Here is a 16,880-nt window from a genome sequence, read left to right on the forward strand (position 1 = left end):
TCAAGTCACTTATAGAGGTGTCCGTTTTCTCTTCTAATTAAGTTAGCTCCTGCCAGGAGCTCTTTCTCCCTTTTACCCCATGTACCTCCAACTGTGTTTCCAGGTGCATTGTTAGCCTTGGTCTGAGGTTGACGTCTTGCTATGGTATTAGCTGATTTAAGGAGCTAAATGTGACAGGAAAGCTTTCAATTTTTGGATGGCAGGATTTAGTTAACTACCTGAAAGGGCTCACAGTGAGGCCAAACAAGTACTGGAGCAGTCAGGTGAACAGGAGAGGGGTGAATGTAGATTAGTTTAGCTCTAATGTCAGAAGTTACTGGGAGCTGGGCATAATCCCTCTATATTTTCCACAAATTAGGCAGGCCTCAGATTGATTCCAAGTCCCCTCCTTCACTGACCAGAGAGAAAAAAACAAGATGAAAATACCTTTAACATAGACTTTGCTTTTTAGTGCTTAGAGTTAGACCCTTTGAAGCTAGGCTAAGCCCAGTCTTGCCTAAATGAAAGGTACATATTTCTCCCTGCTTTTTTTACTTTGTTGTTTTGCTGGGACTTTTTTAGGATTTAAGTTAAAGAGGCATAATGCCATTTCTCTTGGATCTGAAAGCCAAATATAAAAAATGTTTATCAAGTTTTGTTTGAAAGCTATTTAAACATCTGAATGAAAGGCGGAAGATGTGTCATTATTTAGCACTCCTTGGAGAAAATCCAAGCTCTAATTGCACTTTACTTTTTACTTTTTTACATAAGAATGAATTTGAATGAAAGTGAGTCAGTCCTGTGGTGCTTATTTAATCCCCACCTTACTGCCTGTGAAAAAGTATACTGGTGCAGTCAAACTCAGCCAGACATAACTCTTGTTGTCAGTTGAGACATCTCTTTTGAATTCTACCTGATTTTCTCTTCTTTTGAGAATAAATTAAAAGCAAGTTTAAAAGTAGCAATGACATTTTTCATATTTATCTGAGACGCTGTGACTATGAATACCAAACTACCTATTAACAAACTATAATCAAGAAAGTTCTCTGGATAATATCTAGGCAAATTGACTTTCTTTCAGTGAATCCAGTGTTTCTCTCTGAGAATTTTTGTCCAGATAATGTGTGCACACTGGGCTCGACATGGTTCTTCTGAGTATGCTGGACATGCTGCTGGTGTGCATGCACAGAAAAATTATTGTGTTTCCTAAGAACTACCTTTGTTCTCTACAGTCCCTCTGTGCCTTGGCTAACGCTCCAATATCCCCAGATTCCGCAACAGCCAAGTTTTCTTTTCAGAAATCTTGAGCTGAAAGGGAGTTCTGCAGAAACCCAGGCCTAGTTATCATTTTTTATGGCTAATGAGAGAAGACCTTTTTCTCTTTTTTTGCATCTAGCTTCACTTATAGTTTTGGCAATTTCCATGGGAAAACTGATGGCTGAATATGTCTTAATTTATGCAGCACTTATTTGATGTACTCTGTATGTATAATGTCAGGAACTCTTCACCAGCTGAGTAAGAAGTACTTGATGTTGTTAGATGTTGTTTTATTCCCAGGCCTGTTGCTATCAGATTTCCTCTTTCTTCCTACAAAATATAGATTTTCTACAGTTTTCATGTCCTTTGTTTCCTAAAACAGCTTATATCTTTATATGCAGATGTGAAAGTAGGGATAGCAGGACTTGGCTCTAAATTGGATTTGTGTAGTGATGAGCCTACTTGTTTAGTGCACTGGCCAATAAAACTCTGGCCAAAATTTAGGCAGAGAGTAGGAACTGTGAGTATGGGCTGGAGTCAAAATCTGTGTGCTTCATTGCATTGCATTCTAAATGTATATAAACCTGTGAATATCTGCATTTGGCATTTTAATTAATATAAATTAAAGAAGGTTTTATATTTTATGAAGAGTAAAGTTCTCCTTTCTGAAGGTACTTTGCAGCCCCAATTATACTGCATTTGAATTTCTTACACTTAATTGCCTTAGTTTTTTTTAATCTTCTTGCCTTAATTTAAAACAAAGCAGTATGATGATTTATTGTTAAAGCTCTAAGTTATAAACAGACACTGACAGTGACCTTTACCATAAAAAAACAAAAACAAAAACAAAAAAACAGAAAAGATTCTTTTATTTTGATATATTCACTCATTACAGACTGCAAAAAAAAAAAAAACATTCCAAGATGCACCCACACCAACAGATATATTACAAAGATATCTGTGTATTGTCTGATTACACTGTGTCTTGCATAAATTTGGGCTCAAATTGTGTAAGGCTTGTTGAGTGTCAATAGGTATAGATTATACATATATTTTTTAGTTTTTTGTGGGTTTTTTTTTGCATGATTGCTTTAGGATTTTTTCTAGTTTCTCTAATTGCTTTAAAACTGACAGTCTCATTCTTTTTTTACCTTTTCAGAAGCTATGTCACTATTAAAACTTACTTTTAAACTTGAATGAGTTCCTTAAGATTTATATAAAAAAGACTTTTTTCAACCCATGTACAACCTAGTATTTTCTTCACCTGAAAATGAAATAATGAAATAAATGCTTTGTTATTTATTTATTTATTTATTTATAGTATTAACATGATGCACACTACAAAGCTACAGTTATTTTATTAGCTATCAATGTATTGTTTGATTCATCTACACGCAGAGATGGGGTAGTGGTATTGGGCTACTTGTGAGAAAGTGCCAATATGAAAATAGTCACTCAGTCTGGACAGCAATAGGGCACAGCAGCTGATTTTGTCCCTGGCATTGTCTAACCAAACACAGATCCCCAGTCTAGAAACAGGCTTGCTGCATCGTCTTCAGCTTTCCATCCTGTCTCCATCCTGCTTCTTTTTTTCCTGTCTTTGAAGGGGGGTTGTTTACTAGTGTGTATAATCATAGCTTTGTTTTACTGTGGTATAGCTGTCAAGCTACAGACCAGCAAGACTCCAGAAAAATCCCAAAAGGCCATCCAGAGCGTTCAAGCAAATAATCAACAATGATAAATTTAGCATGAAACATTTTGTCATGTAAACTGCAAACTGAGAACAAAGGATTTTTCCAACTATGATAGAAAGGACTAGCAACCCCACACCTACTAATTATCTGTAAAAATGAGGGTTGGGGTTGTTAGCAGGATTAATTACTTCGCAACTGCTGAAAATTATGGTGATTTTGAGAAAGTATTATTCAAGGAAAACGTCTGTTGTTTTTTTGGTGGGTTTTTTTTTTTTTTTTTTTTTTTTGTTGTTGCCATGGTCACAGGAATGGAATTAAAGCATCAAAGCCTTCCATTTCCTGATGATGGATTAAGGAAATTAATAATTTGTCTTATAAAAAGGCAGGTTGTGTCTCTGCAATTAATGTTAGAGGGCCCTTCATGAGGGGAATTTCAGCCTCCTGGGCGGAGAAGGCTAACACNTTTTTTTTTTTTTTTTTTTTTGTTGTTGTTGCCAAAAATAGCACAGCTAATACTTGACTGTGTTTTTTGAGCAAAATGGATTTATCGATATTGATTGATTGCTGAAGGAGATGAACTTGCTACACAAGCACTATGGCTGCCTGATGCAGTAAAAGCCTTTAAGATATGTGAAGATATCAAAGCGTCTGTCATTTTCTCCACTAGTTTTGTGTACTTGTGTATGGATTCCTGACAAAGAGCTGCTCTTCTGGCTTACACAGATATGGTAGTTTTCTACCATTTCCTGAAAATGTGTTAATGTAGGGAATGCAGCCAGTGGAGAGGTGAGCAGTGAGAATATTGCAGAGGTTTGCTTGCCAGGGCAGGTTTTCTATGGGGGCTGATAATGTTGTGGGCCTACATTCTGTTCTTACATGTGATAGGATTTTTTTCAGATCATGGGAAAAATAGAGATGGTATTAATGGTTTTAGTGTCATAGACATCAGTATCAGTGGAAATGAATCATGGTCAACCCTTTTACTCTCTAGAATATGCAGCTTTTCCAGAAATTTTTGTTTTCTACTTGAGGCAAACAGGAAATACAGGACTGTGAGCGCTTCAGGTCTTCATGGGCCTGTTCTTATGGAGAGAGAGCTCACCCAGAAGTGTTTATTTTTTCTCCAAAAATTGTGTCATTGATGATTATCACATGCTTATTCCAATTGCTTTTGGAAAAGATTTGTGCAAAACATGCTTGGTCTTTTCTATTGTAGATAGTTGGTATTACACAATGAACTTAGCCTTGGATGCTTAGTAAAGGTGTATTTTAAAAACCAATGAAATTTGAAGAAGACAACAAGACTGAACATTCACAGCTCCCTTGGCTACGGTCTTGAAAAAAGTCAACAATATATCTTTATATTACCCTGTATGATATTGCCTTTGAGACAGACATCTTCATCACATGCAGACTGCAGTATATTAGACAGCACGCTGAATTCTGCATTAATGACTTTCAAATAGTCCTCACAACTCATGATATTGCGTGAGCTGAGGGAACAGTTTTCTGTGAGGCTTACTGCCAAATCTTTCACTTTTGTTATTCTCTTATGAAACTGTGGCAATTTAGCAAAAGCCTGGACTAAAAGCTCACATTTTATGTACTCAAGAAGAGAAAAAAAATCAATGCGCAAGCAGGCAGGGAAAGACTGAAATGCTGGTAGTCTGAAAGGGGTCTACTTGCAAACGCATTTGATCAGTTTGGCTAAGTACCCTGAAGTAAGAAAGCTTATCTGATCCATCTAGACTTCTTGATGATGAAAACCTTGCTGAAAAACAAGGAGGATTTCTGGGTCTTCAAGATTCAGTCATTCACAGAACAACACAAGAAGCGCTTATAATTTCATATTGCATATGTTTTACCTGTCTGCAGACAAATGAAAAAAGCAAGAACACTGAACAATTCTCAATGAGGAACCTTTTCTGAAATCCCTCATATTTTAGACCATGTCTAATGACAAGAATGAAGTAATTCTCTTCCTGCATTGATAAAGATGGTTGATCCCTGTTGAAAGTGCTTGCTCACAGTTCCTCACTTATGTAGGACAAACATGAAAATGATATCAGGGACCAAATTCCAACCAGATGTAAAGGGGTGAAATTTTACTGAGATGCATAGAATTCTACTCCAGAGGTTTCTGGAGCCTTTTACAGATGCAAATGAAGTGCCATTTCTGTAAAAGAATTGGAATTGGTATGAAGCTTCTTTATTGAGGCAAAATATTTCATGCTGTGATAAGCCAGCTCCTCAGATTAAATTAAGAAATTGTAAAATAAATGCAAGACTTTTTCCCTAATTGAATGGGAAACAATGCCTTTTCTTCCTAAAGGGTATCAGTGATGAGTTTCTTGACTGTGGGATATTTCCTGATCTGTTTAACACCTATGATCACTGGACAGTAAGTCCTTTGTTTATGAATACAAGTGTGTTTTGGCATCCTATCATTTTCCCTAGGCATATTTAGTCTTTTGCATTTCAGCTTCCAATATTTACTGCATTGTTTATGTAAAGATTTTTCAAAATATGTTCTCTAGTGAATAAATAAGCATCATAGTGACCGCACCCAAAGTGCACTCCCAGAGGAATTACTGATTCTAACTGTACTGTTTGTAGTGTGGGGAATTCTTTGCTGTCTCTGCTATGTGACAAAACAGGATGAACTCTTTAACTGATAAAGAGCCTGGAGTGCAGCAGGATAGAAAATAATGGGAAATACATTCATTCCCACATGGTATGCTCCTCTCCACCATCATCTTCCACACTGAAGAGATCCTGGAAAATAACAAAACCAAAGCATCCAGAGTTATTGTTAAATTTTCACCTTTCAAAGCAAAGTTCAGGCCAGATTGCTAACATAAAGAGCTTATAAAAAATGACTCCTCGCTTTGTGTCCCAAAATATATGTAGTTAATACCTTCTGTAAATTTCCCAGATTAGACTTTTATGTGTACCTTTAAGTTAAAGAAGCATCTGAGCTACTTTTTGCTTATCAAAACCAAAGCAAGGCTCTTTTTGCAGTTCAGCCACCTCTCATCAGTGAAAGTTTAAAGGGCTTTTGAAAGACTGAACAAAGCACATGTGGCTAAGACGGAGCACTTGTCAACTCCAGGGAGTAATCCAACAGTCACAAGCCAGAGTCAATCTGTTCCTTGCGTGACGGCACAGATACAGCCGCAAGCAAAGGCCATTCAATTTACTGAGAAATGTGGAGTCAGCTATGACCAGTTTCAGGGAAATGTGATCCTTTGTGTTTGAGGTACCTGCTAGAAAGAACTTCTGCCATGGCCATATTTAATGCTCCAGATGGCATAGTTTCTCATGAAACAGTCTTGCTGCAAGCCTTCTACATTCATCTCACAACATATTGCTGCCTTATATGTTTCCTGCAGTAATGTTTTCTTCCAGCAAAATGGAATTTTTAAATTATGCTGAAAGTATTGACAAAGAAAACATAGACAAATATTTTCAATGCTTAATTGCACACAAAAAAAGTGTTACCAAGAGCAAATCGCAGGGATGGAAACTCTGTATTTAGACTTCCCAGAGCCTGGATAGCTGGTTCTCTTTAATATTGTATACTTCCTCCTGGGGCACATACATTATCATTTACTGTAATAGTTTTGCCACTTAGCCTTGCTCAGTGCAGTAGCTGTGTATATTTCAGTGCTTTGCTCTGTTTTCATGGCTCAGCATCCAGACACTACTCTGAAGATAGAATGGCCTGTTCTGTGATGCAAATAAAATTTCAGACTTAAATGATTCATGTTTGTCAGAGTTTTGAGGGCAGCCACCTGTATCTGGTTCTTTTGCCCATTCCAGAGTGGGTCAGCAGGGTTAACTGAGCAGCAACAGTGTTTAAGGATTGCAAACAACTTTTATCTAGGAATTGCTCTGAATCAAGCTTTAAATCTCATATATACACACAAAAATATCTACCTTCTAATTCCTAGAGTACTTGATGAGACAAAAGCACATGTTTTTTAATGAATTATGGCAAGAAAAGCAGCTACTAAACAGAAGCAGTTGTCACACATTTAAAAAGATAGAGCAAGACATATTCTTTGCTGTAAATGCTCATTCAGTGAAGTGAAAACACAAAGGTAAGTACTGTGACTGTGGCATAAATGAAGGTGGCCTAAACATCATTAGTAAAATGTAGAGAAAGACGTGTAAAATTTCAACTACAAATAGAAAATGTATGTTTCATACTAGGATACATAAATGAATGGGAAGCTGTAGTGCTGTGAATGAGCCTGTCTGTGACTAGTCAGAGGAAGTTAATCCCCCAAATCCAGGGATATTGTAGTTTAAAAATAAGCCTTCCCAAAGTCTTGCTGCTAATGGCATAGCCTAGACAGGGCACTTAGCTCTTCTGGCTCTTTGTGATAATTCACCTCCAGAGCAATATTATAGATCAGTCACTCTGAATCAATAATATTTGCATACACTTATGTGTAGTCCTTGCTAAGAAGGGTAAGCCAGAGCTAATCAAGCTAAAACATCATTTGTATGTTTAGCAGCTCTCTGCTAACTTTCAACAGCACAGTACATTAAAGTATAAGGATCAAAAGATCTAGAACTGACATAGTGAGGACAGCTGATCTTTAAATGGAATAGCTATAAAAGTCAAGTGCCTTGTGAAAGCATATGGGTTACACAAAGTTAAATGACAGACTTTGCTAATATGCAATAGCAGGCAATAAATTACAAACAACTAGCAGATAGTTCTCAGATCTCTCTGGTTAACAGCGTCTGAACACCTCCAATGTGTTTAAAAATCAAAATAATTCTTTTTCAGAACCAGTAGGAACAGCATGATGGATGTCTATTGTTTGTTTGTTTGTAAATCAGGCAAGATCAGCCTCTATGAAAATCAAGATTTCTTAGTCTCTGTAGAGATTATTTTTCAGGTCAGCCTGATTTATTTTTTTACACATTAAGGGTACAAATCAGATGTGAATCTAGTTGGGGAAGCCCTCCTGGTGAGTCACGAGGCTCACGAAGGATACCTTTGCTTTCTAAACTTTTTCTGAGAGAGGAGTTTAAGAATGACCGGGTCTACTCTTAGTCCCAGATTTATCAGTAGTTTAAGTCTGAAGGATTATGTGCAGACACTTAACAGAGTCAGAGTTTGCCTGTCAGAACACTCTCAAGGCTGTGTGAGGTGGGGGATGTTCAGAACCTGGTATTTGTCTTCTCAAAAGCTTGCTACTCATGATGAGCCCTACTTTCCTAGAGGTGGCTGAATATCTGCCATGCTGTTGGGATGTGAATGGATTCTTTGTTTTGCTGTGCATAAGTGTGCAGATTTTGTTTTACCTGTATCTCAACCCATGATTTCTCACTCTTTTTACCTTCTGATTCTCTCTCTCATCCCACTGTGAAGGGAGCGAGCAGTAGTTTGTGCTGCTTGCTGAGGGTAAATCAGAACAGACAACATGGTCAAATGGATTTCCCAAAGCTGCTTCATTCTTCTGCTCAAACGTCTAAATTGCCATCATCTATGCAAAAATAGCATCATGTTGTTAATGTATGATGCTGCCACTCATCGTACTGACAAATATTATTTCTTGAGGATCGCAGTTCACTCTTCCTGCTAGCATTTCATCTCTTTCCTTAAACACAAACTGTAAACTCCTTGGTGTAAGGGCTATGTTCGAGAAGTGGTTAATGGAGTAGAGCACCCATCTGTAACTATTAGCTACAACAAAAAAAAGATGATGTAGTAGTGCATATGTTCATATTTTGGTGTTCTGTGATTCTGGATAGGCAATCTATCAACACATGTACGCCCCATCCAAACCTGCCTGCCTCAGTAGTATTTACAGAATAGTGCTTCAGCATTTATGCACACACACAAAAAAATTACATTTTCACCATGTATGCATATAGCTTTTACTTATAAACACTGGATACAATAGCCATTTATGATAAATTATGCATATGCAAAGGTGGAGAGAAATCTGGTGGGAGAAGAAAATCTGCCTTTATTAGTATGTATAACAATTCTCTGACCATTTTCTGGTTTTTAATATGAAGCACAATAATAGCAATGATTACAAATCTCAAGAAAGCCTTTTTTCATTAGGGAGATGAGGAAAGAGAGACAAATAAATGGGCTGTGGCTGTGTCTCTTCTAAGCACCGACTTTTATGTCAGACAGAAAACTCAGATCTTTTGCCAGCATTCACCACAATCTTCAACTAATCTGATCTGGGGAAAAATCCAAAATTAATACTGTCAAACTGAGCAGCAGATGTTAAAAAAGAATCAGGAACTGCAAGAAAATTGATGTGCCAATGAAAATTAGACAGACAGAAAATTCTTGCTAAATAAAACCCAGCAGGTTATGGAGGTTCAAAACAACAGCAACAACAAAACTTTAGATCACTTAGCCAGATCATGTTTTTTGGTGGTTTCCTTTTTTTTCACTAGCTATTTGTTTAGTTGTGTAGTAATAAGAAAAGTTATGTGTTATATTTGATCTTTCTGTAAGATGTCATTTCTGTATTCTGTATTCACTGAAGGAAAGTTCAGCCAGCTTGGCTTCACTTTAGTTGAGAGATTGTCTACGTTGTCTTCTGGCTTATCAGCACTCATGTCTCCCCAGAATCCACTGTTTACCTTTGTGTCTGGGTGTCATCAAAAAGGCTTCAATTTGTTGTTTGCAAGAATATGATGTAAATTTACATTCATCAGAATAATGGGTTTCCATTTCCAGAGGCTGAGCCAATGAACAGCTGAATTTAGAAGCAGACTTGTTTGCTGAATGACTACAGCATTAGTCTGTAAGTGGTTATGCACTGTGTAGGCACTTTTAGGGTATGGAGTTTATGCTATCCCTACATTGTTCAGACAAGAGCCCAAATATTGGAATAGTGTCTGCAGATTTTAGGATTCTTTTGCCAGCTACAGCTGCTGAGCCTTTCTTTTAAGTTGTCAAAACAGATGTGATTAGGTCAAACATTATTCAGCCAAAAGCTTCACAAACATAATTATTTGAAAACTAAAAAAAGACTAATCTTCTGTGTCTTCTAACTCATCTCGTGTTTTCTCTCAGATAACAGCTGCTGCTTTAAGTTGCACAGCATTATTATTTTTGTTTCCCTGGTTTGACTCATTTCTCTTGGAAATAGATCTCTTAGCTTGTTTTTGGCAAACAGCAAATTTTGGCCCAACTGGATTTTTCTCTTGCTCTCATTCTTTCACACATACTTTGCTTCCATTCCTGTTTTTCCAGCCTTTTAGCTTTTTCTTTCCTCTGCCGTACTTGCTACAAGCACTGAGGGCTTGTGTGCAAGCATCAGGCAGTATCCCTGGGCTGACTCTTCTGGTACCAGTGCACTGACTCTGTTATCATGTTAACAAAAAATAACAAGTTGAACAGATTACTGTGTTCAGGGATGTGAAAAAATACTAAAAAATAAGAGTAAATATTATTTCACTCTGTTTTTGTGTGTGTGCCTGCATGTGTTAAAATGGGAACTGTAGTTAATGTTATTGGCTTTGGACTGAAGAAATGTATATGTTCTTCACAATTCTACTTTGCCTAGTTTTTCTTTGGAGAGTTCATCAGTGGTGAAGTGAGGATAACAGTTGTTCTTTTCCTGATTTGTGTGGATGGCAACTCTGATGAATGGAGCAGCACATACTTCTTGGCTGCTTTGCTTCCCCTTAATCAAGACCTGTGGGCTGGGCTTGTGGACCTTGAGGCCAGGTGTGGAGCTCCTGCAGGCTGCTCTGATGTTTGCTCAGAATGCCAAGAGAAAGTAGAAATCATGAAACAGAAACAAACGTCAGTGTTTAGAGTAACTGTACTCAACAGAACTCTAAGGAGCAAGCAGAAACCAATCCAGAGCTCACAGGAGGTCAGAAAAAGGGTCACAAGAATTCTTCCTGATTCTCATCCCTCCCTCTGGCTCTGATTAGAAGCTTAGGTAAACACAGCAGATTTCATTACAAGGCTGTTGTAGCTCAATTTGTCTCGTAAAAAACAACAATAAAATCACTAACTGTTTTTTGACTTTTAAAAAGTGAATCTCATCTTACTTTCCCAGATGTTTGTTTACTGCAAAATTTTAGGTTCGTATCTGAGTTATTTCTTTTATATGACCCTGGATGTAAAAACAAGCAACCTCAGAGCAGCTGTAAATAAATACCCACACAGTTCTAGGTGAGTCTTAGTGAATTGTCTTTGCCAGACAATCAGGTTCTGAAGTTACTGTCAGGCTTGGAGGAGGTGGCAAGGTGAGTGGATGGTATCAATAAGTTCTCTATTCTCAGTGTAACATTAATTGTTATTGGATGCTTTTCTGAATTGATTGCAGCCTTGTGGAGCTGCTGGATAAGTTAATGGATTCGAGGGGGTAAGAATAATACAAGGGCTGGCAGGGTGGGAGCGGTTTCGATGTATCCAACTTGATATAATGGTAATGTTTTTCCCACTCTGAGATTCAGTCTACTGAATCCTGGACTGAAAAAAGCACATATTTTGTTTAAAGTGTTGCTTTGTGTTAAGCACATACTGAACTATTTTCCCAAACTGGTACTTCTATCAGGTTTTATTAGCACTCTTAGCACCCTGAATAAGATTGGGGTAAAGAAAGGAAGCAAAATTTCTCTGATGAATATGTCAGCTAAATGACTTTCTTTTTCCCTGAAGAAGGTTCTAATGTTGTTGGGGTTTTTTTGAGATCTGCAGAGGAACTGAAGTGATACATGAGCACTTAGCAATAAACATTTTTAATGGAGACCCCTATCCCCAGCTTAATTTCTGCCCTCAGTCATATCACATTAATCAATACTAGTGATGTTCCTAGTGGTTTCATTGCACTCTGTGAACATCTTTGCTGCTTGGAATTACAGAAATGTGTCTTGAGTGTATTTTGATACTCAGATTTAATAACAGGGGATCCAATATTGATTTTAAAGGGAAATTGTTTGTGTATGCATGCACACATCTGTCTTTTCATGTGCTCCAGTTTCCCTGTGCACTGAATAGTCATGGTTCAATCCAGCACTGTGACTGCTACAATACTGAAAAATTGAACATCAGAAATAGAACAAACCCTGATAATAGTAATTAGAGGAAAGCGATTAACTGATTAATGTGACCTCGCTTCACTGCAGATTTTATACAATTCCTCAGATGCTGTTATTTTTTTCTGGGGCTACTCACACGTGAAATTTGGCAGTGTGAGTATTGACAAAATTTTAAGCTGTAACACTGTCTGTCAAATGTTATTCTTCTGTGTTTGGATATGTACAGGTCTTAAATCTGAGCTTCCAAAATAAATATTAGTAGTTATTCACAATTCCTTTTCTGGGCGAAGAGTATCCAGATGCAAAGCAGGTAAGTGTAGCTTTAAACAGGCAAATGACATCTGCAGATTTAGAACAGACTTCCATCAGTAATATTTGTAGTTATTCAAGACTGCACAGCTCAATCTGATTTTTAGTGCATTTACTACTTCACTATGACTAAGAAGCAGATGTAGGCGCTATACACACCCATTTCAAGCCTTTATTTATTTTATTTTATTTTATTTTATTTTATTTTATTTTATTTTATTTTATTTTATTTTATTTTATTTTATTTTATTATTTTTCTGTAGGGCTAACATGGGCCTTCAGGGCCCCGCTGAGAGTTCAGCCCCTAGGAATAGTGTTTGAATGTTATTTTGCATTCATTGCTTTCTTCCCACTGGCACAGAGAGTGTCTCCAGAGTGGAGAAATTGGGCAGTGCATGGTCTTAACTTTTAGCTGGGCTTCATCAAAATACAAATGAAAATTAATTAAAAAAAAATTCTAGAAGCAATTTCATCACTATATTTAACTATTTTAAGAGGTTTTTTTCTTTTCATACCATGCATCGAACTGCAAATACAAGCCAAAGCATAGAAATGTTTACAAGTATGTGTACGTATTCATTACTTGTGATTCAAGATAAAAAAGTGCTTCTGAAAATTCAGCCTAATTATTTCACAGGCTGATGAGTTGCACTGTGCAAGGAAAGGTTAGGTGTTCTTGAGTGTAGAGGTAGCCAAATTAGGAAGAAAATTAATGTGTCAGGTGAACTTTAATTATTAATGGTTCATAAATTTCCAGACAGTAAACATACCCTTTATTTTTAAAGAGAACAGAGTATTCCTTGGCATATGGGTTCTGAAGTCCCTCATATGTTCTTAAAGTAACTTTTCTTTAAACAACACACTTTTATTGGGATGCTTTTATGTAGTATTCCAAAATCCTGTTCATCGACACATACCAGGTCAACACACCCTTTGAAGAGGTCAGAAAATATCACCGTCTTTCTTCTCCCAGTCTGTGATGACATGGGAGAAGACAAGGAGAACTGTACTGAAGCTGATGATCTTTCGCAGTGGTATGGCCTTAGACCTTCTGCTTTCAATGGAGGTTAATAGAAACCTTTTCCTTCAAGTAACTTACTTTTTATGTGATTTTTTTGTTATTTTTTAAAAGCAAAAACAGACATCTGAAAACCATATCCACATAAATTACTACAGACCGTTCCTATGGAAAGTACTTAAAATAAAGCATGGATAACTATTTTTATAGTGTTATCAGACATTTATTAAACTTACCTTCAGTTACCAAACCTTTCAATGATTTTTCCCAGCCATAATCTTTCAGCAGAAAGGATTGTAGCCATAACATATGTACCTCCATCCTAAGTGTGAAGTATGTGTATTCAATTTTAAAATTATTTTTAAAATGATTGCACAATTAGTGAGTAAGTTTCTGAAGCATGTTGGAGTTTGCAGTAACATAATGCGTAAGAAAGATTTATAAGTTGGATATATTCAATGTTCATAAATTTTGTAAATATCTTACTAAATTTTAGCAGATCTACTTTGAAGATGGAGTGTTTTCTTGACTGATATTTTAATGTGTATCTTTGTACACAGACCAAGAAGATGAGATGAATTCATGGACTTTTGGATAATACACAGCAAAGACAGTTTACCATGGAAGCCACTTCTACCACTTTGGAAAACACACACTGAGGAAGATATAGCCATTTCTGGTGTCCCAGGTAACAGTTCTCCTGTATCTGCTGCCATTGTGTTATGTCAGTTGCAGGAGCTGCACATGAGAGAGGACTGACTATAGTTTGCCCATGCTGATGGCCTCCCAGGGGAACTTAAAATCTCAGGACGAATGAGTGCTACTGGGGCAGGACAGAACCAGCCTGTTGATGTGGCCCTACGCCTGGTGACACAAGGCTCTCTGAAAGCTGATCTCACAGAATAACAATTTATTGTAAGCTGTAAAAATAGAGAAAATAACATCTTCTCCACAACTCCAGTGAATGGCAAAAGGACTAACGTGTGATTCTTGCGACTGAATTTAAGGTTAGACATAGAGAAATATGTTCCAGCAATAAAAGTAGATTGTGAAAAGTGATTACCTGAGGATGGTACAGAGAAGAGAACACTGGAAGTTTTTTAGGTACACAAACTACTCACAGTTATGTCAATGAAGAGATGAATGATCCTGTGATTTGGCCTGAAGACTGGATTAAATCACTCTAAGGGTCTTCTGTGGTTTCTGTTCTGTGAGTTCTGGATCAAGAAGTACAAGCTGTGTTATGCCATTTGGCATCAAGGGCACTTCTCTGCTCCCTTTTGTCTTCTCTCAGTCTTCACTGGAGTGGCATCTGCCTAGTTGGACAGATGTGTTTATACTCATACATGTAAAGGTGAAAAAGATTTGGAACTTTGTGTTGTTAAACATGACTTAAGGAAATAAAGAGGAGAGCAGTATGAATAATGAGACTGAGCGTCAGGAGATGAAGCAAATTAATACTGCTTTGCTTGAAACTTATGTCAGCGGAGCAGATCCAGAGAGCAGTCACTGATCTGCTGCCAACAGTGAAACAGTCCCCAGTTGGGGTCACCTCTTCTCCCCAGCCCCAGCCACATATAGAAAGGATGGCCCTCTCCAGGAGTGAGTGGAATCACACAGCATCTGCTTTCCCACATGCCATCTGGGCTGGGGAAGCACTAATCAGAGTCTGGCACATCATTTGCTCGCAACACATACAAGGGCATCAGCACAGCCCTTCCTTCACCTCAGCAGATCATCCCTGCTCTGCGCTTCCCGCCACTTCTCCTTCCTCACTCATGCAGTCTGTCACTCTTGAACCCTGCAGCATGGGATGCTGTGGCATCAGAGACATTCCTGTTCCATCCACATAAATCATGGGCTCGGTCTGTGTTCACCAGAGATATGGTGAAGGCTAACCTGCATGATCCTGCTGGGTTACCAGGCAGTTCTGTACAGCTCCAGTGCAGGCCCAACATGGCTCAACCACTGCTGTCAGGTACGACAGCATCAGATGTGATTCCCTGCCCCTCAGGTGATGTTTTTGAGCACAATAAGCTGCAAGATGACACTTCTCTGAGAAGGAGAAACAAATGGCCCTGGCAGGTGATACAGGCTCAGTGAGAGACTCAAAGCCAGCTTCAAGCCTGAGTTCACCACATACCAGGCCAAAGCTCTGTTCAGTGTGTGACGGAGCTTTCCTTGTGCAGAGGCAGCCCCAGTGCTGATGCATAGTCCTGGTACAGGGGGCGGGAAAAGCAAAGGGCCCCTCAGCTACTGGTATCTCCCCTCAGGCTGCAGGGAGCTGCTCACCCTCTTCCAGAATGTTCTTGGCATCCCACGGGCTTTCCCAGGATGAAGAGATGACTGTCATCACTGTGTGCCTATTGCACGGGAAACGGAGGTGACCCAGAGGTCCTAAAGACAGCATTTGTGTGGCCACATAGCAATATTTAGCACAAGCAACTGAGGTCTTTCAATTGTAAGAAGGGAGATTTGGGCCAAGGACACAGTTAAACTTCAGGAGTGGGAGTTTCAGGGAATGACAGAAAGACTGAATCTTCAGCTACTTGAACTGTGTCTGTTCATCCCCACACCGCTCTGCTGCATCTTTGGCAATGCCTGTTGTGACCAAATGCCATGGAATCTGATGTCCCTGTAGCTTTTCCACTCCAGCACCCAGCACCCTTAATGTCTCATAAGGTCCAAATGCCTCTAAAAACCCAAATGCTGATGAAAACTACTGCTAGAAAGCAAGTCAGATTCTGCTTGCAGTGGCACCACCCATCAAAGGACTTCGGGAAAATTCAAAGTCCAGAAAGGTAAAATTCCAGTTATTAACCTACAGATTGTATTTCTTAGGATGAAGAGGAGCCATGGATTACAACTAATTCACTTCTTTTCCAGCTATGCCCTTGGCAGTATAAGTGTCAGCAGACCACCAGTGTGAAAACCTACCCCAGTGAGGCTAGGCTGGAGTGTCTCAGGAGTTCATGCAAATTAAAATAATTTAATTCTCAGGGTGATTTTATTATATTGTATTCAGCCTTTGTGTTACGCATCTTTTACTTCTCCTAGCAAGTCTTGTACATTATGTGGAGTAAACAATTTGTCTTGCTATAATCTGAACTGATAGCTGCACTGTACCTATTTATACGTGGCTTTTGTTCCTGATCTTATTTCCTCATGCCAGGAGTAGTGGGTGTCACATTGGTTAACAGCTTTTTTAATATAAATCTCTCTTTAGTTTTCAGTCCCACAGCATGCAGTGCCTATGACTGTGGTGCTGTTCCTCTTCTTTAGGTTTCTTGGTAGCAAAATCTAAGTGATTATTTTTTCTTGATGAGTAGTAATGTCACAGACTATGGAATATTGGAGAGATCAGACTTCACACTGCAGGTTAAATTCACAGAACAGTTTAGACCAGAAATTGATTAGTATATGGAAAAGCTGAAATATTTTAAAACAGATATTTGAGGTTTTGAGGGTTTTATTTTTGTTGAAAAAAACTGACACAATTCAGTCTAAGCAGAGCCTTATGTCACTGTAAAATACTAAAGGAATGGTTTGTATGAACCACAAAAGATTCTTCCATCCAC

Source organism: Coturnix japonica, chromosome 10, assembly GCF_001577835.2.
Source record: "Coturnix japonica isolate 7356 chromosome 10, Coturnix japonica 2.1, whole genome shotgun sequence".
NCBI lineage: Eukaryota > Metazoa > Chordata > Aves > Galliformes > Phasianidae > Coturnix > Coturnix japonica.